Consider the following 26,524-nt stretch of genomic DNA (forward strand, 5'->3'; position numbering starts at 1 on the left):
AAACAGATTCAGATATTCCAGGGATTAGAATGTGGACATCTTTCGAGGGGGAGGCATTTTTCTGCCTAACAAACTTAGCACATATAAACATTAAAAGATTATAAAAATCATCGTAAAGTTAGCCAGAGGAGTATTATGAATAGCTGGTCTCTCAAAATATAATGAGTCTTAAGGTATTAAAATATTTTTTAAATAACCTGGAATTACTTAGGATTAACGCGTTGCCATTTTGCAGATAAAGGGAATGAAACATGGATGGGTTAAATTACTTGTCCAAGGCCATGTCACCTGCAAGAATTCAGATTAGGATCTAGAGCACTTTCTACTAAGACATCACTGTTGCATTTCACTTAGGAAGCCAGGTTATTTTGTAATAGATTTTGGAACAAACCTATCAAGTGATTAACACTTGTTTTTTAAATTAATGAAGCATAAAATCATAATTTACAATACTAAGGTAATTAAGAAATAGAGAGTGAGGTCACCCTTTGATGTTCGTCAAAAGATGTTAGTCATTCCTCTAAATAGGTGATGCAGGGAGTATCCCAATGCTTAAGGTGACCTTGTTAGAAGAGGCTGATGTTCCCAGATGTGGCCAGGTGCTGCACGTTCACCCAGTCCATCCCATTGCAGTAGTGCAGTGCTGCGTACAGGCTACATCATCTTCTTTGTGCGAAACAGAAGTTTGCCATTTGCTGATCTTACCACACCGAAGTGTGCACATGAATAGACAAATGTTTGGGAAGTTATTTTTAAGTGAGTCAGGATGGTCACTATTAAGGAAATATATAAACGTTTGCAGTGATAGGAGCAAACATAGGAGAATGTGAATGGAGGCTGGAGGTCTACTCCAAAGATCTATTCATCTGCAAATTCATGTTGTTCGGAATTGCATTATGAAGTATTATCTATACTGGAGGGTTGCTTTTATTCTCCAGGGCACACTGAAAGCTAAACAAATACTCTGCATGTTTATACACAGTCACATAGAAATGCTTCACAAACACTGCCTCCCTAATGTGCTGTGCTTTGTAACACTGGCATAGGAGATGCTATTTATATCTTTAATAAAACACTGAGAGTAATTTTTCTGGTTCACCATGGATCCATTTGGAGAGACACAGTGGCATGCTGGTTTTGAGTATTAGACTCTGACCCTTCTCCTTAGCAACAAGGTGGCCCTACACTTTCAGCTCTCTCCTCCCCGCCATCACCGCACCCCAAGTGTCTTTTGAGTAAGTTTTTTGCCTCTGTGCCATCAGGCTTCTAAAAGAGGCCCGCGGAGAGAATTGTCACCACACCAGGGAGAAAGCAAGCAAAGAGGAAGAAACGGAAGCTTTTTCAGGACTGTTTTTGTTTTCGCTACTTAATTACCTTAAGAGCTCAGTGAAATGCATTTATAAGCTGCATTGGAGGAGCTGAGAACTTTGAGGTTTCAGTGTGAGAGCCAAACTGTAGTTTCCAGCAGTTTAGCAAAGGAACACAGAACAGCAGTGTCCCCTTGCCCTTTTCTGACAGCATAGTTTCCCATCCTACCAAGGACATGTGTTGTGTGCACACAGGGAGCTAGTTATTAGTTGTCTTTTTCAGATCGTGAGTATCTGAAAAAGTTAAGTGCCTTTTTCACAATTTCTTCCTGCATGCCCTGTGTCCACTGTGATCTCTTTCTGTCTACTGCAGTCATTTTTAGAATTTATTCCTATTTCTCTGTCTTCATTAGTCTGTTAATGCAGTGCTTGCCTTTTAGGTCACAAGTTAAATTCACTGATGGTAGCACCAGATTAGAACCACAAATAATCAGAACTTCTAGAGAGGAGGGAGAATGAAATAAGACGTTTTGCCAGTTCTCACAGTTCGGAGTAAGTCATTGTCACTAAATAGGCATAGTGAGACATGTGTTTAATGTGTTGTGATTATTTTTAATGAAATATAAATAAAGTATTTATGTTAATATGTATATTAGTGTTCTGGCCACAGGTCATAAGCCCAGTGCCAAAGACAACTCCTATTTTAACATGAGTCTTAAAATTCCTCCCCGAGAATCATTATCATATCGGTATAGTAGTATCCTGAGAAACGTTCCCTGGAGTTGTTCAAGTTGTGAGCAGTTAACCACATCAAATACAGTTGAGACTGAATATGGTTAAAGAGAGCTGACTTGGTCACTGGGGGAAAGGTCTGCTGTGCATACAGCTCAGCTGTAGTGACAACACTCTGATTTACAGAAAATGTTGTTAGGTTTAAAAGAGATAGGAGGAGCATGGTTCAGACCAGAATACATACATTTAAGAAGGAGTCCAAGTTTAAACTTACTGAGAAGCATTCGGAAGTACAGATTTGGGGCCAAGATTCTCTTGGTGAGAATCAAGCCAATCTGTGGGATGTGTAAGAACAGGGTAGCAATTGGGCCTGAGGGAATATTTAAAAGCAAATAGGCTTGAAATGAGAAAACATTGGTGAATTTGAGTAAGTCAGTTTCCTTTATAAATGTGTAGATTCATACGGGGTTAGTCTATATCATTTTACTATCATAAAGTCCTTACGTTCCAGAAGATTAGAAACTCGTTCCTAAAGTGAACAGATACCACTACTTACAATTTTAGAAGCCAGAGCAAAGCAAATCTTGGAGTTCTGTATTTGCTGCAAGGCCGGACAGGCCCTAAACATCTTTGTTTTAGAACAGAAATTTCATCTTTCTTCATTGAGAGCCGTATAAGGATAAGGGGTACCTAGATTCAATATTCCCTACCAGGAGCTGATGAGACCAAGAAGGTGAACAAAAGGAGGCGCCAGTGACTCCTTCATTTTTCTGGTAGGAATTCACATATATTCTTTTCTGGTGTGATTTGAATGCACAATATTAACACGCTGCCCCATTGGGGCGCCTGGGTGGCTCAGTCGTTCAGCGTCTGCCTTCGGCTCAGGTCATGATCCCAGGGTCCTGGGATCGAGCCCCGCGTCGGGCTCCCTGCTCGGCGGGAAGCCTGCTTCTCCCTCTCCCACTCCCCCTGCATGTGTTCCCTCTCTCACTGTCTCTCTCTCTCTCTGTCAAATAGATAAATAAAATCTTTAAAAAAAAAAAAAAACACGCTGCCCCAAACTTTCCCTGTCCTCAGCCACATATTGGCTAATATTCTTGTAAGTAGACATTATTTTTAATTAAGAAGGAAACACCTGCCTGAAGGGAATTAGAATTGGTCAAGGAGAAAAGAAATCAGTCATTCACATCACAATTTAATTACATATCCACAGTCAGTAATAATTCACATTTTACAAAATGCTTTTCACAGATATGACTTTATTTGATCATCAAAACTCTGGGGCAGAATCTACACATGGTTTACATATGAGGGAACTGAGGTGGGGAAGGACTAAGCATTTTGTCTGAGATCACATATCTGATAAGTTGTGAACCTAAACCTTGCTTTGCTGTTTGAAGAGTTTTAGATCCCATCTTTCCTATATTTTGGCTCTAAAAGCAGATCTCCTATTTCTATTTTAGCAACTTTCCATCTTCTTCACTCTCCTAGTATTTTCCACATGATCTCTGCTTCTGAGATGATGATAAAGAAGCTTCCTACAGCGCACTATTCTTCTCCGATACCGAGTGGCATAATCCCACTTTCACCTTGAAAATGTACTTTTTTCCCCAGTTTTCATTTTGTCACCCATTACTCTGGGCCAGCTCAGGGCAAGACATATAGAAGCCTGAGAGAACATTCCCAGGGATAAGCCTAGTATCATACTGCAAACTGGAGGTATGAACTATGGCTTAAAACAGGGCTCCATTCCTTTGAGTCCATTCCACGAACAGGGACTGCATTCCAGTTTGAAGTAACATGACCATCATCCCTAATGCTGTTATGTAATTAGAATAAGTTGTAACAGCCAGGACTAAGAGTTTTCTTCTCAAGAAATTACAGAAATGTCCATGTGTCAGGGGCACTCATTGTTAAGTGACTTTGTAGTCACCTTATTCCAAAACACAAAACAAAACAAATTAGTAAGAGAAAGCAAAGAGTTACAGAGGAATTGGAAGTATACACTAGAACATATATTGTACCCTGGACAAAGAGTGTGTAGAGGTGCTCCTGACCTATTCTAGGTTTCTCCATTAACTAACTTTGGAAATTAGTTATGGAATCCAGTGACTTTTAGTTAGATTTGTCCACCCCGGATACTATAAAGCATGAGCCCAAGGTTTTGGTAGATGGTGTAGGGAGGAAAAATAATGTTCCCTCCACCGTTCTAGGTTCTTGGCTGAGACCCCCCCCCCCCAATAATAAAAGATTAATAGGAGAAAAACAAGCAAAAGTTTATTAACATGTATACCTCCAGAATACATAGGAAAGACTCAGGAGAACTGAGTAACTCTCCAGTTATGGCCCACGCTGCCACCTTGAATAACATCTCCAGCTAAAGACAAAAGAAGATATGGGTGAAGGCGGGGAATGAAGGCAAATATGGGAAGTTACCCAGAAAAACAGTGAGTGAGGGTCAGGTCTGATGCGGATTTAAACCCTCCCCTTCTCCATTGATAAGAGTTTCTAGAGATTTAGTCATCCTTTTCTTCAGAGAGGGAGACACCTTTACAAATGGAGATTTCCCCTATAAATATCTCTTAAAAAAAGAAGGTAAGTTCTGTGGGGTGCATGGGTGGCTCAGTCGGTTAAGCATCCGACTCTTGATTTCAGCTCAGGCCATGATCTCAGGGTCCTGAGATCGAGCCCCATGTTGGGCTCCGTGCTGAGTGTGGAGGCTGCTTGAGATTCTCTCTCTCCCTCTCTGCCTCTCCCCTAGCTCTCTTTCCCTCTCTTTCTAGCTCTCAAATAAGGAAGTAAATAAAATCTTAAAAAAAAAAGGAAAGAAAGACTAAAAAAGGTAACTTTTCAGTTTTCAGAGCTTCTCCTGTATCTCCTGTTCCTGAAAAATAACCAGTTCAAAATTATCAATATGCCAAAGAGGCTATTTGGGAGTGGTATATTCAGCCCCCTTTATTGGTCATTAAGGTATGTTTTAAGTTTTAATAGTGCCTTCCCAGTGATTGCTTTACATGATTGCTTAGCTTATTTACATGAAACTTGCTCAAGAAAGAAACATTTCTAGGGGACGACAGGCAGGAGAATCTATATACTCCATGTCCTGGCATCAGTAAAGGAGAGCACATTGTGCCCCTGCAGAGCTCTGAGGTTAGCTTTTCACTGGTTGTTATTGAAGACTTTCAGTGATTACCAATTCATGTTTATTGGGCATGCTTTTTAAATTAACTCATTTTCTAGGAAAATGTTTGTCATTAAAAGCCTTGTAGGAATGTAGCATGTTCATTGACTTTGCCTGGGGCCTTACCTTGTTCCTTTCAGCGGGGATTTATACAGTATGCCTGTGAGATTTTATAAATGAGGCCCTTAAGCCTCAAACTCAGGGACCTTGCTGAATAAATGAGGAAGAAGAGACAAATAGGCACAGGAAATCAAGGAGTGCTTTAGGGATGCTTCTTTGGGTTGCACTAGTTTTGGGGGTTTTTTGTTTGTTTTTAAATTTTTATTTAAATTCTAGTTACTTAACATACAGTACAAAATTGGTTTCAGGACTAGAATTCAGTGACTCATCACTTACATACAACACCCAGTGCTCCTCACAAGTACCCTTTTTAATACCCATCACCCATCTAGCCCATCCCCTAAGCCCCTCTTCCATCAACCCTCTGTTCTCTGTCGTTTAGAGTCTCTTATGGTTTGTTGTCCTCTCTCTTTCTTGCTTTTTCCCCTTCCCATATGTTCATCTGTTTTGTTTATTAAATTCCACATATGAGTAAAATCATGGTATTTGTCTTTCTCTGACTCATTTCATGTAGTGCAGTACTCTAACTCCATCTATGTTGTTTGTTGCAAATGGCAAAATTTCATTCTTTTTGATGGCTCAGTAGTATTCCATTATAAATCTCACCTCTTCTTTATCCATTCATCAGTTGATGGACATTTGGGCTCTTTTCATTGTTCATTGCTGCTGTAAACATTGGGGTGCATGTACCCTTTCCAATCTGTATTTTTGTATCCTTCAGGTAAATACCTAGTAGTGCAATGACTGGATTGTAGAGTAGTTCTATTTTTAACTTTTTGAGGAACCTCCATACTGTTTTCCAGAGTGGCTGCACCAGTTTGCATTCCCACCAACAGTGTAAGAAGGTTCCCCTTTCTCCGCATCCTCGCTAATACCTCCTGTTTCCTGTGTTGTTAATTTTAGTCATTCTGACAGGTGTGAGATGGTATCTCATCATGGTTTTGATTTGTATTTCCCTGATGATGAGTGACACTGAGCATCTTTTCATGTGTCTCTTAGCCATCTGGGTGTCTTCTTTGGAAAAGTGTCTATTCATGTTTTCTGCCCATTTCTTAACTGGATTATTTGGTTTTTGGGTAGTTTGATAAGTTCTTTATAGATTTTGGATACTAGCCCTTTATCAGATATGTCATTTGCAAATATCTTCTCCCATTCCATAGGCTGCCTTTTAGTTTTGTTGATTGTTTTTCCTTTTTGGGCGCATGAGTAAGAGAAACAGTCTGTTTTTAAAGTGAAAAGGTCTGTAATACTCTCCAGTTCCATCAACATCGATGTAAATGGGTATTATGCTGAGCGAAATAAGTCAGTCGGGGAAAGACAATTATCATATGGTTTCACTCATATGTGGAACATAAGAAACAGCACGGAGGATCATAGAGGAAGGGAGGGAAAACAGAAAGGGAAGTCATCAGAGAGGGAGAAAAACCATGAGAGATTCTTAACTCTAGGAGATGAACTGAGGGTTGCTGGAGGGGAGGTGGGTGGGTGGATGGGGTAATTGGGTGATGGGCATTAAGGAGGGCATGTGATGTGATGAGCAGTGGGTGTTATATGCAACTGATGAATTATTGAACATTACATCTGAAATCTAATGATGTACTATATGTTGGCTAATTGAATCTAAATAAAAATAAATAAAATGACCAAAAAAGTGAAAAAGTCTTTATGGAGCGATATTATCAGACATACTCAGTTTGAGTCTTGCTTGGCAGACCACTGCTTTCTGCATCACAGTGATCTCAGTCACTCTCATTAAATAGAGGGTAAATCACATTTCTTGAGGAAACTGTCCTGTGTTGTGGGGGCTCCAGGATATCATTTTTTTAGAATGTGTTGGCATTTCCACCCTTCCCTTGAAAGACCCTTCTAGCTTAAGAACAGGGTGAAGTATATGATCTGAGAAATTATGTGAATTCCCATGAGTATGTGATTAGTTCACTTAACATCTAAGAAATTAGGTTTCTTTACAGAGTGAAAGAATTTTTGAGTATTCCTAGACTACCCTTTCCCACACAATGGGCCATGGATTCAAATAATTTGGAGCTTCATGCACAGAGAAGAGTCTGATAAAAGTTTCACTTTGTGCTTGCATTCTAGAATCTCATCTCCGCCTTAGACTCCAGCATCCAGCTTAGGCTGTGGAAGGAGGAAGCTTAAGCTGTTTGTCGAAATGCACCCTGAGGTAGAAGGCAGTTGAAATGTTTAGGTCCTCTTTGTGTTAGAGGTTACCTCCAAAAAGGATCTCAGCATTACCTCCTGGTAGGAGGAATACACATACACTAAATGCTTCTCTAAGTAAACATGTGTCCCAGTGGCCTTTTTCTTCTGCATGCTTAACACTGATTTATCGCCATTGCAGCTGCTTAACATTTTGCAGGGCACCCGGTGTTTCATTCCCTACCCCCTCCTTCTTTGCACTCCCTGTTTGAAAAAGAGCTCTGTACTGTATTTTAAATATTTTAGACTCTGCAGCAGTAAAAGTTTTCAGGCTGTGGATAACACCATCCCTGCTAGAAAAGGAAGATTTTAACACAGCTGTGATACCAAACTTTAAGAAAAAAGGAAAAGGGAAAAACATAGCCAAGCTATTTGCTTGTTAGACTAACCCCAAACACTGTCCATCAGAATGAGTCCCGTTTGTATGTGGAAATTCCTGTTGCAGGGTCTGAAAAAATAAAAGAAAAAGCTTAGGATTTTCTAGGAGAAAAAGAGATCATCTTTTCTAGCTAAAGAATAGAAGCATTTCAGTTACTCCGAGAAGGTTTATATGGAAAACAAAAAAAACTCTCAGAATAATAGGATGTCTCTTACGGGCCTGTTATTAAGATTTCAGAACAGCGAGGGACACTGAAGAACCCATTTTAAGCAGTGATTGTCATCTAGTGGAGGGTCACTTTTAATGCAGGATTGTTCTGTTTCACACCGAGGTGAAGGATTAGAAAAGTTCCTTTGGCAGATATTAGCTAAATCAGCCTGCCGTTCCCAAACCCCTGCTAATAAGTCCTGTGCCTTCCTAGTTCAACTCTTGAATGGTTTGTGTGAGTGGGAGATGAAGAAGGAGGCAGGCTCTCCTGCTCTTGGCCCATTTCCCCCATAGAGGCCAAGTTCTCACCTTCATTTTCTTTCTTGGTTCTTTGAAAGCAGAAAATTAAGCAAATGTTATGGCCGCCATACCTGGTGGGAAATCACTCAAGTTGAACTTGTCACCCTCTTAATCCACTTATGATGATAGAGTGCTGATTTGTGCATCTAATTACTGAAGCCTAATTATTGCTTCACTGAAATCAACGTGGCACAATAAAATATGCACCACCTTCCCAGGAATGAGACATGCCGTTCCCCTTCTCCTGGGTGTTCGTAGTGACCTTATTTACAGTCTTAATCAAAAGGGAGCTTTGTCAAAGATTCAAAGTCATCCCTTTCAGGCAGCTGAGCTCTTCAAGACATGCCTAAAACTAACTTTATGAGGTTGCAGGTAATGAAGTTTGGCTTCCAGATGGAAATTACTAATTTATTAGTGTTCTTTAAGGTGGAAAATAGCCGTGTAGATAAAGGAGAACACGTAGGTGCATTCTACAAAGTCTTTAAAAAGCACTTTTGAAAGTGTTCCACGCCATGGCTTACTAATAAATGTAAAAGCTGTATGCCTGGAATTCGGCATGTACTCTTTTATCTCAGAAAGGGAACTGGCTTAAGAAATAAAAGTAAAATGCTCAGAATACATATGATCTTCTCTTGTAAAGAAAGAGAAACTAGAAGGGAAAAGGATGGGGGCCTGGGCGTTCAGTGTTATGATGGATTATGTTTAAGATGCTGAAACTGCCTGTTGTTGATGAGCAGTATGGTTCCCATTGACAAGACTCATTCTTAAGTATTATGATTCAGTAGGTCAGAGGTATGGTCCAAGAATCTATGTTTTTAAATACTAACAGTCTTATGATTATAGCTTATTTGCTATATACCAGGCATTCTTCTGAAAATTTTACATGAATTAACTCTATTCCTTAAAACAGCCCTGGGAAATATCACTACCACTATCTCCCTTTTATAGGGCAATTAAATAATTTTTCCAAAATCACACAGTGAGTGGCACAACTATAAATATACATATAAAAAAGTGTCTTCAGTGATGACCTAGAAGAAGAAATTGGACATCATTGCTGATCGCTTGGCAAAAATTCTGCTTCCATTTACAGCTCCTTTCCAAAAGGCTATGAGTATGGTGACTTCCTTTGAACACAGTAGTTCAGTTATTCACAGACTGTTTTATCCAAGTTTAAGAAAATATTTGTTAGCTTTCATTGGCTTTTTTGCTTGTATCCACTTTTTTTGGAATGCATAGTCTTGTTTATAAGAAGGCATTAATGATAAGAAAGAATAAATCAGCAACATATCACTGGGTTTTCTTCTCCATTACTGGTCAGGGATCCATTCCCCTTTACATTTCTGCTTTGGTGTGTGTTTGGGGTGGGGGAGGGGTTACTGGCAGGTGGCTCAAAAAGATTTGAGCAACTCCATGGGTTTGTAGGGGTTTAATAGAAATAATGGAGTAAGGAAGGAAAATGTGAATTCATTCTTAAAAGAGCACCTAAAGGAGAGGAAGTGACCAAATCAGATTTTTAATGTCATGGACCAAACGCTTGGGGAGGCTGGGGCCAAGATTGGACAGAACTGTCTCGATTTTCTAACAAGTATCTTATAATCTTCCAGTGATGGCAGGATATAGGGATGTGGAGGCTGAAGGTAAAGCTACAGTGTTATAATGCATTATTTCAGGATGACTTCTATCAAGCAAAATCGAGTTTATGCCACATCCTGCTTGGTGGTGGCTCCGAGTTAACAAAATAGGCAGAAACTTTTCACTATAGGATTTCCATTTCTCAGTGAATTTATATTGCTGTATAATCAATTATCTTGATTGTCAGCTGCTATATGGATGTCTCATATGAGTGTCTTTCCTAACCAATAGGACTGAAAGCTTACACAGAACAGGGACACTAACTTTTGCTATTCCATATGCTCTTTGACACCTAGCAAAACCAGGCATCAAGAATTGAACTGAATTGAATAAGATATATTAAACCAACTTGTCCTTTGTTTGTCTTTGTGACACAAAAGGTGATGTATCTAGTTCTGTGTTATTCAGTTTAAGGTTTCATTGTTTTTCATTTGATTGTGAAAGGTAAAAATTGATGTTATCTTCATATACACATACACTTTTGCAAAAGGAAGCCTTGTTCTCAGCTATACTTTAGAATCATAACATTGTACCTTTATCAAATGGGTTAGTATCTAAATAAGTAGTCTTCTTGGAAGGAATTTCTCATTAAAATGAAGAAATAAAAACCTAAGGCTGTTCGGAACACAAGAAATTTGCATCTTAATTCTTTTCATGGAGACCCCAAATTCCATGAAGTGCTACCGATACTTTGCAATCTAATGCCTACTAGTTGAAGAAAACACAGGCACTAGACCATGCTTAAAATTAGAAGAAAAAACATTACCTCTCTCTGTAACACATTTGCCAATATCCCAAAGAAATAAACAATCCGTAAATAGTTCAACATGATTACATGTTTACAAAGCACAGTGGATTTATTCTAACATTTTCCCACCTTGGAAAATTGAGCTTAAGCATCTTCGGCAATCTAGAAGCAACATTGTGTTCTTCCCAATGTGTCATGTCACCTTTATAGTAATCATGTACTTGCAGAAATGGGACTGGGTAATTGTAAAGGTTCTGGTGTAGAAACTGCAGATGGAGAGCTAGGCTCTGGGGATGGACGTGGAGGAGCAGAAAGGAGCCTGGAGAAAAGGCTGTCATATTTGCTCAGAAGAACCGCCAAATCAGAGAGCAGAGGAGATTTCATTGGAGGAGCGCCTTCAACAGCAACTAATCCTGTCATATTGAAAGAAAATTGTAAATGTTCTCTCCAGAAATTGTCCGCCCATTGCAGCTAATCGAACACACACGCAGGAACACAGACACGGTCTTCTGCTATACCAAAGGCGCCCGGGCGCATAGACCCGCTCCAGCGAGCGAGCGACAGCGCGCGCACACACACACTAACACACACACACACACACACACACACACACACACTAACACACACACACACACACACACACACACACGCCAGCCTGCGGGTTGGCTAAGAGCCTTGAAACCGCAGATCCCACTAGGACATCGCCAGAGGCACTGAAGTAGGTGTTGCCCCCCACACTAATTACTACTTCCCCAAGCACTTTGGTGAAGAAATGAATCCCGCCCAGCTCGCGGGTGCATCCAGGTCTTGGTTCTGTTATGCTCTCCAGACTCGCCTTCTTCGTGAAAGCCAGGTTTGAAAGTCCTTTCTGCGTTTCCTTTGGTGGTTTGGTGTGGAGGGCGGGGACAGTGTCAGTTTAACTCCAGCCTAAACCGCGAAGGGGTTCCAGACTCGCCAAGTGACCGGGACCGGTGTGGGGTGCGCGACTCTGCCCGCGCGCGCCCGAGCCCCGCAGCTCTCGTCCGAGCCTTTGGGTCCACTCTCACCCCGCCTCCCCGCCCCACCCCTCCGGGTGTCGCGGCACCAACTAATCTTTGCCTTTTCTCTTGCAAGATCAAGGGAGAAAAGGAGCTGGCGGCTGGCTTCGGACTCTGAGCGGTGCGCAGCTCGTTCCCGAGCCAGTCAGCCCCGAACCTGCGAAGGGCTCCTCGCTCCTGCCAGCCTTCACCAAGGAAATCGCAGCCCCCGGAGGCAGCTGGAGCTACACCGGCGGCAGGTAAGGGCGCCGTGCTGCCCAGCTTTCAGTTCGTCCGCGCCAGCGACCCTGGCACGGCGGGATCCCTCCCAATCCCCAGAACCCGGCGTGGAGGTATCGGAGACTGGGAAATTGGGCGATAGTCCTCCACAAGTGCAGATTCTCAGACGGAAACTTTGACTGCAGGGGCTTGGAGGGCTGAAGGCAAGTGATGGCGGGTCTGGAAGGAGGGGGCAAACGAGGCAGAGCGAGAGGCGGGGGCGCGATTCCGCGGGTCACTGAGTCCGGCGGAATGTGGCGAAGGCAGCCTGCGAGCCGCGCCTGCGGGGCATAGCTCCCCTTCCAGCCCGCTAGCCCCCTCCCCAAGATGCTGTCAGGGAAGAGACAAGGAGAGCTTCGCCCTTTCCTGCCCCTCATGCTCCTTCCTGCTGGGGGGTCTAGCCACGTCTCCCGGGCGTTTGGGGTGGAGGCCCGGCTCGCCCTGGCTCCGCACAGTCCCCTGGCTCCGCCTTCCAAGCAGCCCCTTGGGTGCCTGCGCTGGGTTGCTGCAGGGAGGCTGGGTGCTGCAGTCCGAGGACCTCGGTCAAGGGGCGGTGGGGCGGCGGGGGAGTGGGGGAGGGTGGGGAGGTAATAAGAACGAGGAAAGGATCCCAGGACAGAGGAAGGGGGAAGCCTCCTGCAACCCCATCCCACTTCGGTCCCGCACACCAGGTCAGCAATCCGGTGTCCCAGCCCGAAGCCCGCGAGGTCCGGGATCATGCCGGGGCTTTCCCGTCCCCCATCTCACCGTGGGCCCTGGGCCGCCGAGGCAGGGCACGGGGTCGGAGTTAGGGGCCGCTGCACCCACAATGCCCGTCGTCGTCCGCACCTGTGGACCTGGGTCATCGCCGCTAACTTGTAGCTCGCGGAACCGGTGAGGTGCGGTGCAAGCCCGCACACGGTGGATCGCGCAGAAATCCCACCTGGGCGCTCTGCCCCGTGCCCCTGGGCCCCCCGCGGGGGTGGAGGAGGTTCCCCTGGGAGAGCTTTCAAAAAGGGAAGTTCTCCCTGAATTGCTGACCCAGAAAGCAGCACACACCCACTGCCTCAGCCCCCCTCCAGCGTCCTCATAATCTTTCTCTGCCATCCTGACCATCGCTGCCTCGAGGCTGCTTTGAGCCAGAAAATCGTCCATGCAAGGGTCCACGGAGCCGCCAGCCCCAGGTCAGGAGACCAAGGCTGTTGCCTGTATGGAAGTGTATGTGGGAGTCAGTGGGTGCAGAGAAGCAGGAGAGCAGAGAAATAGAAGTAAATGCCTAAGGCAAGCAGAGCTGCCTGCTGATAGCTCACCCAAGCCGCCCTCCCATGGCCTTGTGTCAGTTCACGGTCAGGGCATGTCTGTGGCCTCAGTAACAAGAGGGTTCGGAGTCTGCCTGCCCAGGCGCTGCAAGTGCATCAGGAGCCCGGGGCCTCCCAGTCCTCCAGCTTCGAATACCCCACATTGACTTTCTGTTTCCCTTCTCTCTCTCTCTCTCTCTCTGGTTTTTGCGTTTCTTGCTTTTTCCTAGCGCTGGGTGGCAGTGGGTATGTGGCAGCCAGCCGTGTGGTTTGTCCATCCCCTAGTACACGCAGCCAGCAACACAAACACGTCCCCACGCTCGACCACACACACCGGCCAGCACTCTGGCACACTGCCCCTGCTGTGCGTTCTGGGGCACCTGCAGCATCGTGTCCCCCCCGCCCCCCACCACGGCCATGCAGAGGGCAGGGCTGGAGGAGAGGGGAGCCATCCAGACTCCATGGGGTAACAGGAATGGCTTGGGAAAAACTCGAATTTGGGGGTGGGGTGGAGTGAGGGTGAGGAGGCTCCAGGGGAAATGGTCAGGGAGTTCTGGCTCCAGCTGTGCCTGCTCAGCGTTAAGGGGCCAGAGGCTGGGGCACCCAGGCCTCTGCCTTGGGCATGCCTCAGGCCAGAGCCCAGCCACAGTGGGCAGCCTCTCTCCAGCCCGCCCAGGGAAGTCCAAATGGCCAGATCCTGGGGTAACATCACCTGACTCCACTCCAGGCTATTCTGGCTTAACGGGTTTAAGAGGGCTCTAAAAGTGAGGCAGCGCATAAACTCCTGATACTCAACCTGGCATTGTGTGGCAAAGGCCATGCATTCTATTCTGTTGGCAATCTGTATGTGTGTATACGTTGTATTGGAAAGCATATGGCAGGGAGATTACGTTATCAATGATAAGCAAGTAATGATGACGATACACTTTAGAAGCTACAATTAGGCATGTGTGCATGTCCTATTTCGGTGATAACAACAAGGAACTGATAATCATAGAAGTAAACCAGTTGATTTGGCCAGAAGACAGTTTCACATTGGGAACTGTATTGGGCTGCAATTTAGAAAGTGGACTTGTCAAATGGACGGAAGAATTTTGTGCTAGCGATGTCGCGGCTTTGCGGGATTTGGCACCTAAGGTCTTAAGAAGTAATATGTTAATGCCAGATGAATTTTTATTGCTATTACTATTATTAGCAGTATGTTCCAGTTGAGGCAGTACATAGATAAGCAAATTCTGTTGATTCTATATTTTTTACTAGGCTAAACAATTAGGCCAATTAAAGCTGAAAAATAAAGGTGTGGAAATGCCCTAAAAAGGTGTGGAAATTCCAGCCAAGTCAGCTTACTGTTTTAAAACTCTATGAATGAAGTGGGGTGGGAGTGAGGGAGAGTCCTGGGACCCAAAATTCCTGACAGATGCTTGGTCTTCCTACAAAAGAAAGAGGCATATTTGTTTATGTAAGTATGCCTGAGGGTGTCTGGAGAGGGATTGGAGTGACAAAATAGGTGGATTTGAATATCCCTACCATGTTCAAGTTCAAGGGAACCCAAAGAAAACATTTGCAGCTCTCAACTTCAGGGGCAGATACGGAAGGGACTAGTAGTGTAAAAGTCCCTTTGGGATGTGTCCCCACATTGTCTCAGTTCTGGCAGGGGGGAGGCAGAGAGAGAGGCTGTCTTCACTTTTAAAAGCCACATTATTCCAAATGCGGCCCTTTCCCCTTCTTTACCCAGATAATTCCAAGAGCAGGCACTTGGATGTCCCTATTAGTGGCATTTTCCAATTCCGATCCAGGGCAGCCATCCCCCATGGCCAAGGGCACAGGAGGGAGGGGCAGCGTCTGAGGTCTGAGGAAGACAGCGGTCCCCAGCCTGCTGGCTGGCAGGGAAGGCAGGAAAAGCATGGCACCCACTTCAGTAGAGGAGGCTAGGCAGGCTGATTAGGAGGCACTTGTCTCTCCCATCCACAGCAGTGGCCAAAGTTAAGGCAAGTGCAAAAGAGGAAGAAGAGGGGGCAGTAGAATAACAGGAAATGAAGAGGGACTGGGAGAGGAATCAGTGAGGGCAAGAACATACGGGTGTGCCGTTGACAGCCCCCTGAAGTGCTCGGTTCAAGCTCCGTCACCAGTGTCAGTCTTTGCAGTGTGCCTGTGACAGAATGTCTATCAGTGATTATCTAAACACAGCCACTCACATCACACCCCACTCATGATCTTATCTTAATCTTTCTTCACTTTACTCAGTAGGATCTAGAGACTGACAAACATTTTGTCACACATTTCTCTTGAAGGACTGGTCTTCTTCATTTAAACTTATATTTGAGTTGGTTGGACATTTTATGGCATGAATTCCGTGTCCTTTTCCTCAAACTCCTATATATCAAACTCGGTCAATATTCTCCTTGTGGACTATTAATACCTTTCATTCCCTGTCACCTGTCTGCACTTTGTCTACCTTCGGGTCATCGAGCAAGACGTTGGGACTGCTTTTGTTACAGGGTATCAGAGCCAGTGTCCTGATTGCAAACCCCAGATCTCCACGAGTCACGTGGTCGTGGTCGTGGTGGGGTGTGTGTGTGTGTGTGTGTGTGTGTGTGTGTGGTTTCCGTGGGGCAAAAGAAGCAGATTGTTTTTCCTTGGAAATGGGTTTTCAGAGTGTGGTCTAAGTCCCTGGCACTGTCCTAAGCACCTTTCATGTATTATCTCATCTGTTCCGTTAGTGCTTTAGCCCCACTGTTCAAGATGGTGTCTGGCACATCCTAGGAGCTTATTAAATATTTGTTGAATGAATGAATAGATGAATCAATTCTCATTTTGAATTTTAACAGTACTGTGAGGTAGACATCATTTTCCCCATTTTACAGCATTCGGAGGGGTCAGGTGATGGCTCAAGATTGCACAGCTGCTAAGTTGCAGCCCCTAGATGCAAACACAAGCCTGTTGGACTTCAGGCTTTGTCCTATGCTGTGCTGACTGGCTCTCTGAATAGTGGCGGCATTCATTTTCCCTCTATTTGGGGAAGTCAAAACTCTGGTGTTCAGAGTTCAGCATTGTTATCCCCATCTTTTTAATTCAGCTCTGCATATGCTTGTTGGATCCCCTAAACCCTAAGCAAGGCAGATTCTGTGCCAACTAGATTCTTAGTTGGCACAACATGCTTGTTCTGATTAATCAGTGAATGCCTCTGGCAGAGGAAAACAAGAGCACCAAAATTACCTGATATTTTGGCAGATGTTCTTTCCACCCTATTGCTGTACTAAGATTTCCTTTTGTCTGGTGCACAGGATGAAAGAGAATGTTGATATCTTTCAGATTAACTCATGATATGTGCTGAAGTGGGTGAAGAGGCTTTTCCAGCATGAGGGAGATCACCAAGAGCTGCCTAAGAACACACATCTCCCAACTTTGAGTATAGTGATCTCTCTTCATTTTGCCATGCTGAATGAGTTCCTCTTAATTTATTAAGATTGCTGGTGCTTCCTGTTCTGTATTTCAAGAGCAACTTTTAATTTTAGTTAGAATTTACTATCCCCCTTTCTTTTGAGGGGTGTAATGTAACTTTGTGAAACAGCTATTAGCAAAGAGCCAGTAAGGTAGGTTTTGACTGGTTTGCCTCCTTCCACGCTTCATATATTCTTGTCTTTATTTTGCTTCCCTTTTTTCCCCTCATGTTCAAGCTCCTTCTTTTATACTGTGACCTAAATATACAATCATCTTAACTGGTGCTGTTACCATGGTAATGCTTCATGGTAGATAAGGGTACATACTAAAAAATCAGTTTCTTTCATTAGCAATGGAATTCCTTCTCTTTCTCCCTCTCTTCCAAATCCCGGCTTTCACTGAATGATGCCCTCTAGTGTTCAGTAACAGGAAGCACATTACTTTGGGGAGGGCAAGAACATCAGTTTTTAAAACTGAGAAAATTTCAACTCTAATTTTAATTTGAAATAGACAAAAGCAAGAAAGACCTGTAATTAGTTTATTTTTTAAGCAGAGAGACTGGTAGAAGAAGTTCATTGCCCGAACACAGCGAGGGCCGTTTGCTCTGTAGAATTCCAGAAAGTTACGGGAAAGCTGGGATATTTATACCCTTATCTGTTTAAAATTGCTGTGAAAATATTTCTGTGGGAGACAAAGAGATTCCATTGAGGTATCTCTGGAAGAAGAATCTAATGGAATCTTCCGTATTTTTAAGTCTTTAAGACTTCAAAATGGAATTCTTTTATCTTCAGAATGAGAACACTTTTCTTGGTGGATAGGGTATATATATCCTATTTTATGTTATATATAATTTTTAGTTGTTGTTTTGTTATATGAGAAACTTGGAATTTTGACTCTATATTGTTATGTGAATAGTAATGCCGATCTGCACACTACTATTAATCACAAATTACATGACATTAGAAGTGAGTTTGATATGCTATAAGCATGTCTTTTTTCCTCACTCCAAATTCTACTCATACCATGGTGTTCCCCAGTCCAACCTCTCCCTGAAACTTGCCTAGAATTCTTCCCCTCCTCTCCATCCACATAACTTTTCCAGACCTTTAGCGTCTCTCACATGAACTGTCACCAGAGCCTTGCATTTCTAGCTGGTCTCCCACCTCCAGTCTTTCCCTAGTACAATCTATGCCTCACACTGCCAGCATGACCTTTCTAAAATGCAAATCTGAACATGTCATCCTCTTGTTAAAAATTCTTCACTGTTTCTCAACTGTCTAGGATAAACTCTAAAATCAAACCCACATGAGCTCCTCTTCCGTAACTGACCAAAGCCTTTTTGCCAGGCTGTATCTCTTTCTGCCATGTCTACATTCCCCCACTGCACGAGGAGATAATACACGTACATAGCTGTGTAATGACTGGCACAGAGTAAATGCTAAATAAATATTGACCAACATATTTCTTTGTCTCTTTATTCCCCTCCTCTGCTTCCTTCCCTTTTTCCCCTCCTCCTCTTTATCTAATTTATTAGTAGTATAGTAAGCAATGATAAACATCACACTCACATTAGCCATCACCCAAACTAATAACAATAGCTAAGAAAAGCAATGATGTGGCAGGGACTTTGCTGAATATTTTACACTCTGTATCTCATTTAATCTCCCACAGTCAGGCACACTGCATTCTAGTCACTCAGTGTATGCTTGTTATTTTGATAAGCATAGTTGATATAATAATGGTGACACTTTTGGCGCTTGACAGTTATAGCAAAGTGCTTGGAAGGTGAAAACATGGGTTTTTCATTTTAAAGAGTTCTTTGGGGTTGGCGGAATTCTTTTCTTGGGTAGTAAACTGAACTATTTACAAACGAGGTTAGCCTGTGGAAGTGTTACACAACTTGGGTGATTTTACCCGGTGCTGGTAGCAGAGCACCAACTGGAGCTCACTAGGGAGGCCCAGGAAAGTCTGAAATGAGAACAGAGGCTGTAATTTTATAAATATATATGTTTCAAATGCGTTAGAAATATGGAGCTTCATTTTTTCCCGATGTTTTCACAGATAATGTGGACCGTGGTCGATATGCTTACTCTCCCATTCTATTTTACTGTGTCGAGGGAGGTACTGGCATCCCCACAGGCTACACACCAGTAGGGCTGGCAGGCCCATGGGTAACGTGCAACAGTACTAACAACAAAACTGAAGACGTAGATTTTTTTAAGGTCAGTGAAAATAAATAGCAAAAAGTGTAGTAGCAGAGCAGTATTTTGAAGTGATCTGTATTTACTAGGTTCAGAAAAGCAGTACTTCTCTTTTCTGAACCCTATCCAGCCTTGAGTGTTGATCTCCTGGCAGAACCGGACCCGCTTTTCCAGCAGTCAGTATTCAGAGGCATCGGGTATAGTGCTTTGAATCACCGGATTCTGAATTAGTTAAACCACTACTGTCTTCTAAAAAGGCTTTTAAAAGATTAATTCACAGGTTGAGTCATTGAAATACTCTGTTTGTCTTGCAAAGATTTTTAAGGCAGCAGGTTTGAGTGTCAGACCCAGGAATCTATTATTAAACTAGCATCTCAGGTGATACTGAGGTGGGTGATCACAGCGCCACATTTTAAATAATACCAGATTGAAGAATTGGCATCTAAAGGGCGTCGAAGAGGAACAAGGTTAGGATGCTCTACCTGATGTCGCAACCCTGAGATTATATGAGTTTTCCACCTTGTGTGGGCCGTGGAGGCTGAGAGCTTAGTTTGTGGCCAGAGACTTGATTTTCTTGTGTGAATGATAAAGAACCACTCAAGAGGGCAGCCAGACGGAAAGTTGCTTCTCTTCCACTTCATACCATCCCTGGACCTGTTTGTTTAGAGGGGCAGAGTCCCCATCTGTGTATCTTAGGTTCTTATGTTAAGTCAGCTCTGGCTATTTAAGATGTAAGCAACTTGACTTCTTTTCTATGCTTTGCTTCTCTCCTTCTCCTCCACAATTCCGCTCACCTTCCCTGATATCTTCCTGGGAAGATTTTTTTCATGATTCCACAGCTCCTCTGTGCTCTCTCCTATCTGGTGTTCTGACAGAGTTTCCATTACTAATCCAGCTGGACCAAGCACCTGGCCCCCATCCCCTTCCTCTCCCCCAGCCCTAGTGGAGGGGTTAGAGTGAGGGAATATTCTTAAATGTTAACGGGCATACATTTCACTGTTAGTGGTGAAAAATGTTGGTGAACTGTTGTGATCCTCAGCAACAGACTGATATATTACATATAGTATCTCCCCTAGCAATAGGAAAACTCTACTTGATTGTGTTCTTAAGAGAGCATCAGGACACTTGGTTTCATTTTCGGGAGAAGATAAAGTGCAGCCCCAGGGCCAAAGTGTTTCCCAGATCTGCCTGCTGTTTTCTTGCTTCATTCTCAAAATTACTCTTCTATAGATTTTATCAGTGGAGTGGGCAGTTATGTCCTCACATGTAAGCCTGAATATTACAAACTGTCTTTTCTCCCTTTGTGCTGTGTGCTGGGAGTACTGAAGGCAGGGAGAGTGGTAGATGAGGTCAGTTTAATTTCTGTTGTCTTAGATCTCACTCAAAGGTAAACAAGGACTCATAATTTTGCTTTTATTTTAAAGTGACCATGACTGGATATTTCTGTATTAGGGAAAATGTTAAATTTTGGATAAGGTGCTCTTCTGTGACATTTAAAATGACAACAAAAATAAGGAAACAACAGCCGCTCTTTCTTAGGTATAAACCAAGTTTTTGGACCCGTGTCATTTTTTTACATATATTATTCCTGTACTTCATGCCAGCCCTGTGTGGTAGATGTTTGTTATTTTTTTTTTCCTCTGTAAGTCTAGAAGTTGGAGCTCGTTGATGTGGATGAGTTTGTTCTAGGTCTGAGAGTGAGTTCGTTGCTTCAGGCATCAGTCACCATGTCAAAATCGGTTTAAAAATTTTGTTTTGCTTTACTATACCATAAACAGTTTTTTTTTTTAAAGAATAATTCATTGTATCACTTGGCATTTAATTCCAATAAGACAAGGACAGAGATAGAAGAAAAAGAAATAGAGGCACATCACACTTTGAGTCAGTGTGTAGAAAAGGGAATCATGAAAGCCAGGTTTCTGGTCGAAGAATTGTTCTCAGGTGAGATTTAGAATGTGTCGTGGCTTAGTCTCTTGGCTTAGTCTAATTCTAGGCTTCCTATTGAAGATGCCGCTCCTTCATAGTTTCCGGGGAACTCTTTCCAGGCACAGTGGGGAAAAGAGTCTCAGCAAGGCTTCCAGGTAAGGGATTTCTAAGGCAGAAAATACTTCTTGACTATTTCTAAAGCGTATGTATGTTGGAAAATTTCTGTTGCCCATGTGCTTGTAAAATATCATTTTGTCTCCTTCTATTTCATAATATTCTGTCTGTTCCCTTCCTCTGCCAAACTATGGCTATTACTTAACATTAACCTCTGCATTGCAGATATAAAACAAAATATAAAACAAAAGGCCAAAGGAACTAATTATGCTGAGGGATGAACCGTCAGTGAATTAATTCTGTTTTTGTTTACATGTCCACTGTCAACTCTAACCATTTGTTTGTATGTCCCAAGTCTCCAGAGAATCATTAGTGTCTATTGGTAAATGATAATACTAGCTAATTTTTTACAATTAATTGAAATTTCACACTCTTACATTTCAATATCAGTCAATATTTTTACACACTGACACTTTTAATCAAGGATTATCTTTCACAAGGGAACTACAACAGGGCCCTAATTAATTAAAGTGATAATTACTCCTCTCCCTCGCAGTTTGTTAGTTACATAACACGTCTTTCAGGAAATTCACATCCTTAGCATTGCTCTTTAAAATTCCTTCATTTATAAGGAGATACCTTGCTGCTTCTACCTCTGTAAGAATTTACTGAAAATTCAGATTTCTTTTATTTTCAAGCAGTGATACAGAAAAGAGGTCATATTTATATTCCAGCCAGTTTCCATATTCAGATAAATAAATAAATAAAATGGCGCCTTTCTATCACTGAAGCATTCAGATTAAATCCCAGGGGTCGTTCTCATGGAAGAAAGAGGCTGTCAGGTGTCTCCTCTTTGATGTTCACTAGCTCATTTTAGTTTCTTTACCACAGTGCATGTTCCCATGGTCCATTCCTCTTGGATCTTTCTTCTGTTTCTCAATCCTCAGTTACTTAATTGCTTCTGCCTCTGCAGCTTTTTCAGTGCCTACAGTTTTTTATATTTTCCCCCTTGGTTTAGTCCCATTATTTTAGGAGATATTGGATCTAGAGAGTCGGCTATAATTGGCAGCCCTGCTCTCTTCTCCTTTAATAGATATTGCTCCAATTTCTGTATTTTGGCACCTCTTGGTATGAGATGCATTTTCAGAAATAATTGATGGTGACTGTAAATCCGTTAGCTCATCTCCCTAAGACTTAGGAATTACAGACCGTTGAAATCACTGCACCTTGTATTGGTCAGATACTCTAAAGGTCATTATCCCTGTTTGCCTCTTTTAATTAAATCAGTGTGACTTACTCATTCCCCTTGCAGCAACTATTTGACTACTTTTTAAGATCCGTTTTTTCTCTCAAACTCCCATGTGCTCTCTTACTGTACGTTTCCAATATAATTGAAGATGGAACAGTTTCAATAGTTCAGTTATCTAAAATTCAAAGTACTGTTTTTTATTACTCTGTGTAATTTTTGAAAGATAACTTTTCTTGGGGCACCTGGGTGACGTAGTCAGTTAAGCATCTTGATTTTGGCTGAGGTCATGATCTCGGTGTCCTGAGATTGAGCCCGGCATTGGGCTCCACGCTTGGCAGGGAATCTGCTTGAGCTTCTGTCTTCCTCTCCCCCTGCCTTTCCTGCTTGTGCTCTCTCCCTTGATCTTTAAAATAAATAAATCTTTAGAAAAAAAAAAAAGGAAGATAACTTTCTTGCTGCACTAGTTTCATGTTTTTTAAATAAACTTTATTTTTTAAAACAATGTTAGGTTAACAGCAAAATTGAATAGAAAGTACAGAACATTCCCATAAACTCCCTGCCCCTATACACTGCCCCACTATCAACATCCTGCACAAGAGTGGTACGCTTGTTCAGTGGATGAGCCTCCATTAGCACATCATAATCATCCAAGGACCATAGCTTTACATAAGGGTTCACTCTTGGTGTTGTGTGTTCTGTGGGTTTTGACAAATATATAATGGCATGTATCTACCATTATAGTATCAGGAAGAGTAGTTTCATTGCCCTAAAAAATCTGTGGGCACCCATTTATCCCTCCCTCCCTCCTAACCTCTGGCAACCACTGGATCCTTTTATTGTCTGCATAGCTTTTCTTCTTCCAGAATGTCATATATTTGGAATCACACAGCATATAGTTTTCAGATTGGCTTCTTTCACTTACTAATGTGCATTTAAGGTTCCTCCATGTCTTTCATGGCTTGATATAGTTCATTGGTTTTTAGTGCTGAATAATATTCAATTGTATTTGTTTTTCTTTGGTATTTTCATTAAATCAATAAATGTTTTTTCTTCTTTGAAGACACCTTTTAGCTATGCATTAGGGAAATATTTTTTTTTCGCTTCATCGTGTGTATTATTTTATTCATGTGTTGGATTTTCTCTAATCTTAGTTAGTTCCATGTTCTTAAATTCTGGAGCTTTCAATAGCTACAGCAGAACTCATGTTCTGAATATTTTAATTCTCTTTTTTTCCCCCTTTAACCTCCCCTACTCCTTTTTCAGCAATTAGTGAGAAAAGAGCATTTTATGGTTTTTATTGAACTATTTTTGTTTTCCCTGTATTCTCTTTTTCTTAGTTTTTTGTTTTGTTTTGTTTTGTTTGTTTTTTGTTTTTTTGATAATTTAGGCAACAAAAATCTTTCACCTTTCTGTTGAAAAACTTAAGTGGTTTGTTTATCAAGTTTTGGTGATTCTTTTACTCCATTGAGTCTGCATAAACAAGAAGAGGTAAGAAAGGACACCACAGAGCTGTTTGTTTTCCATTTCTCCTTCCCAGTTGACCTTCCAAGCTTCAGCAGCCAGTGTTTATGATGAAGCTAAGTAAAAGCCAAAAGCTTACCCAAGATACTTCTACTGACCCCTGAATGAAGCACTATAAATCTTAATTTGTTTTAACAATAGCAGACCAAACATTATTTTTTCTATTTGAGAAGTAAACAAAGTCCTAAGAGGTTGTTTCATACTCCTTTAGATTGTGTCGTTTCCTCTGTTCTCTGTCTTCTGGAAAAGTGATGCTATTTGATAACATTGATCTAGTCATTCCAGGTATTCAGACATGGCCTTTGCACTGGGGCACCTAATGGCACCCACTTTTTTTAACTTGACTTTTAATAGCTTTGCTTGGGCCCACTCTTCAGTTCCCACACATACCTTATATTCAACTCCTTTACACAACAAATTATCATTGATACTCTCTGGTTTCATTAGAAGAAACCTGCTCCATATGGGCAAGATTTGTATTTTCTTTTTAAATTCTTCTTTTCAGCATTGAATCTTGTGCCCAGCTCTATTCTTGTCACATAACAGAGCTCAATAAATATTTATTTACTGGTAATTTTGTGCCACTAGTCTCCTGAACGTCTGAACTTTCTTACTACCCTAACTTGCTTCTTCTTTTACTTTCATAATGGCAATTCATCATTTTCTGAAAAAGCTCAAAGAATCTCTCGTTCTAGGTAAAAAAAATAAATAAATAATAAATAATTTTTTTTTTTTTCCCTGAAGAAATCTTCCCGTCTGGCACATTCTCCCACTTTTGAAACCAACACTTCACCTAAGCCTGAGCAAAGTTTTATATGGGCTACCTTTGTAGGTATATGGTAGGCATATAGAAGTAGTACTACTTTATTTAAACGGAATCTAATTAATATCTAGGATGTGAACTTTTAAAGGGACACAGCGTGTTTGCTTTTATGTGGAACCTATGTTGAAACAAATTTTAGCTAGCACAGATCACATTTGATTTCAACAGACCACTTTTTCCCTATTATACTAGGATGGATTTACAGTACCACTGATTGTTTTTCTTTGACTCCAACTACAAGATATATGACCAAAGATAGAGAACAATTTATATCACGAAACTAAGTACCGTATTGGATAACTTGCCATACTATAGCTTTGGTCTTGTGCATAGAATTGGAGGATTCCTTTATTTGTTCTTTTATTCATTCACTCAGCAGATATTTGCTAAACACTTATTTTGTGCACATCACTGTGCTTGTGCCCCCACTTTTCCCTCCTAGCTGACTCCTCTCTGTCATCACACACGAGTACCACTCGTGGAAGGGGAGGTCCACATGTGCCCATGTTCACCCTCTTTCAGGCTAAGCATTCCTTCACATCAACACTACCACGGCCCCGAGCACAGTCAAGCAGCCCTGTGCCCCCTGGCTGTGGAAATCTTCCACGGGCCTTCACCACCTCCTTGAGAGCATAAAAAGAAAAGGCTTTGAGCGCTTTCCCTGACTTGAGGCTCCAGCGTCTCCCCAAGGGTGTCCCTACTGTCAGGCAGTGTAGACTAGAGGTTAAGAATATGACCTTGGAGACCATTCCATGGTTGTCAGTTTACCTTTAGTTCCTTCAGCTTCACATTCAAGAGTTTAGTGAAATGTTCAACCTCATCTAGTTTGGCACCTTTATTTTACAGTTAAGGAGACTGTCACCAAGAAGTAGTAGTGAGTTGTCCTGTGAGAGACAATGATTTAAGGTGATAGTGCCAGGATTTGGCGCCTAAACATCCTGACACCCAACCCTTGTCACTTCCATTCCTTCACCATGACTGGCCCTGTGGAATCTTTCACATGATTATTTTTAATCCTAGAGTTTAATTCCTTCTAAGAAAGAGATGTGAGCTCCAAACAAAAGAAAACAAAAGACAAACAAAACCCTTGTAATTCTTCCTCATTTGTGTGGGACTTCTGTTCTTTCTCTACCTCCCATCTTCTGTTTCCTTGATGATTTCCAAAGGGGTTCCTCAATTAGTGGTAAGATTTTGTTGGAAAGGCTGAGGTTCAAACACGAGTGATCATCAGAGCTTTAATGGTAGGTATGTCATGGTGCCAACCTATCGGAACATGAATTGACCATTGTGTCATTCTTCTGGGTCCCTGCCGAGAATCAGCCCTGGTTCACTAGGCCACTCCAATCCTGTTAGAGTAGCTGCTTTCCTGCTTCCTGGACATTTTGGAGATCTCATCTATTCATTTTTGCTACTGAATTGCATGTAAATAATTGGGGCTTTCGTTTATCTTTGCATTATCTATTTGGACTAATATTTTTTTAAATAATGTTGATGCTTATAAAAAGATATCAACTCATTCTTTTAAATTTACATAATAAAGAATAATTGAAAACAAATTGTACAGTGTATTTGTTCCCTGGAGATGTATGACATCTTTTAAAAAGCAGTATGATGGATGAAGCCTTTTGGAAAATGACGTCAAAATCCAGTTCTTTCTTCTGTTTCCCCAATTCATGAGGTCATTAGGAAACTCTTTTGTCACATTTACTGCCAAATTGTCAGAAATTGTCCATGCAGTATCTTTAGAGTAAGAAAAAAAAAAAGATGGATTGGAAAGCTGTGTTTTCATGTCATCTCTCCTAATTCTGTCCATGTACTCTTCTTCCAAAGAGCAGATTACTTCATCCTGAA

General features: G+C 42.0%; 1 protein-coding gene across 1 annotated transcript in view; it reads left to right on the forward strand.

Annotated features, from left to right (window-relative positions):
* The window catches only part of CHRM2 (cholinergic receptor muscarinic 2), a 369,062-nt gene that overhangs the window by 221,413 nt on the left and 121,125 nt on the right, over window positions 1-26,524 (forward strand). Inside the window, exon 4 of the mRNA XM_027574639.2 lies at window positions 11,940-12,102. The gene's annotated coding sequence lies outside the window, so the exon portion shown is untranslated. The remainder of the gene's footprint in view (window positions 1-11,939; window positions 12,103-26,524) is intronic.

Source organism: Zalophus californianus, chromosome 12, assembly GCF_009762305.2.
Source record: "Zalophus californianus isolate mZalCal1 chromosome 12, mZalCal1.pri.v2, whole genome shotgun sequence".
Classification (NCBI taxonomy): domain Eukaryota; kingdom Metazoa; phylum Chordata; class Mammalia; order Carnivora; family Otariidae; genus Zalophus; species Zalophus californianus.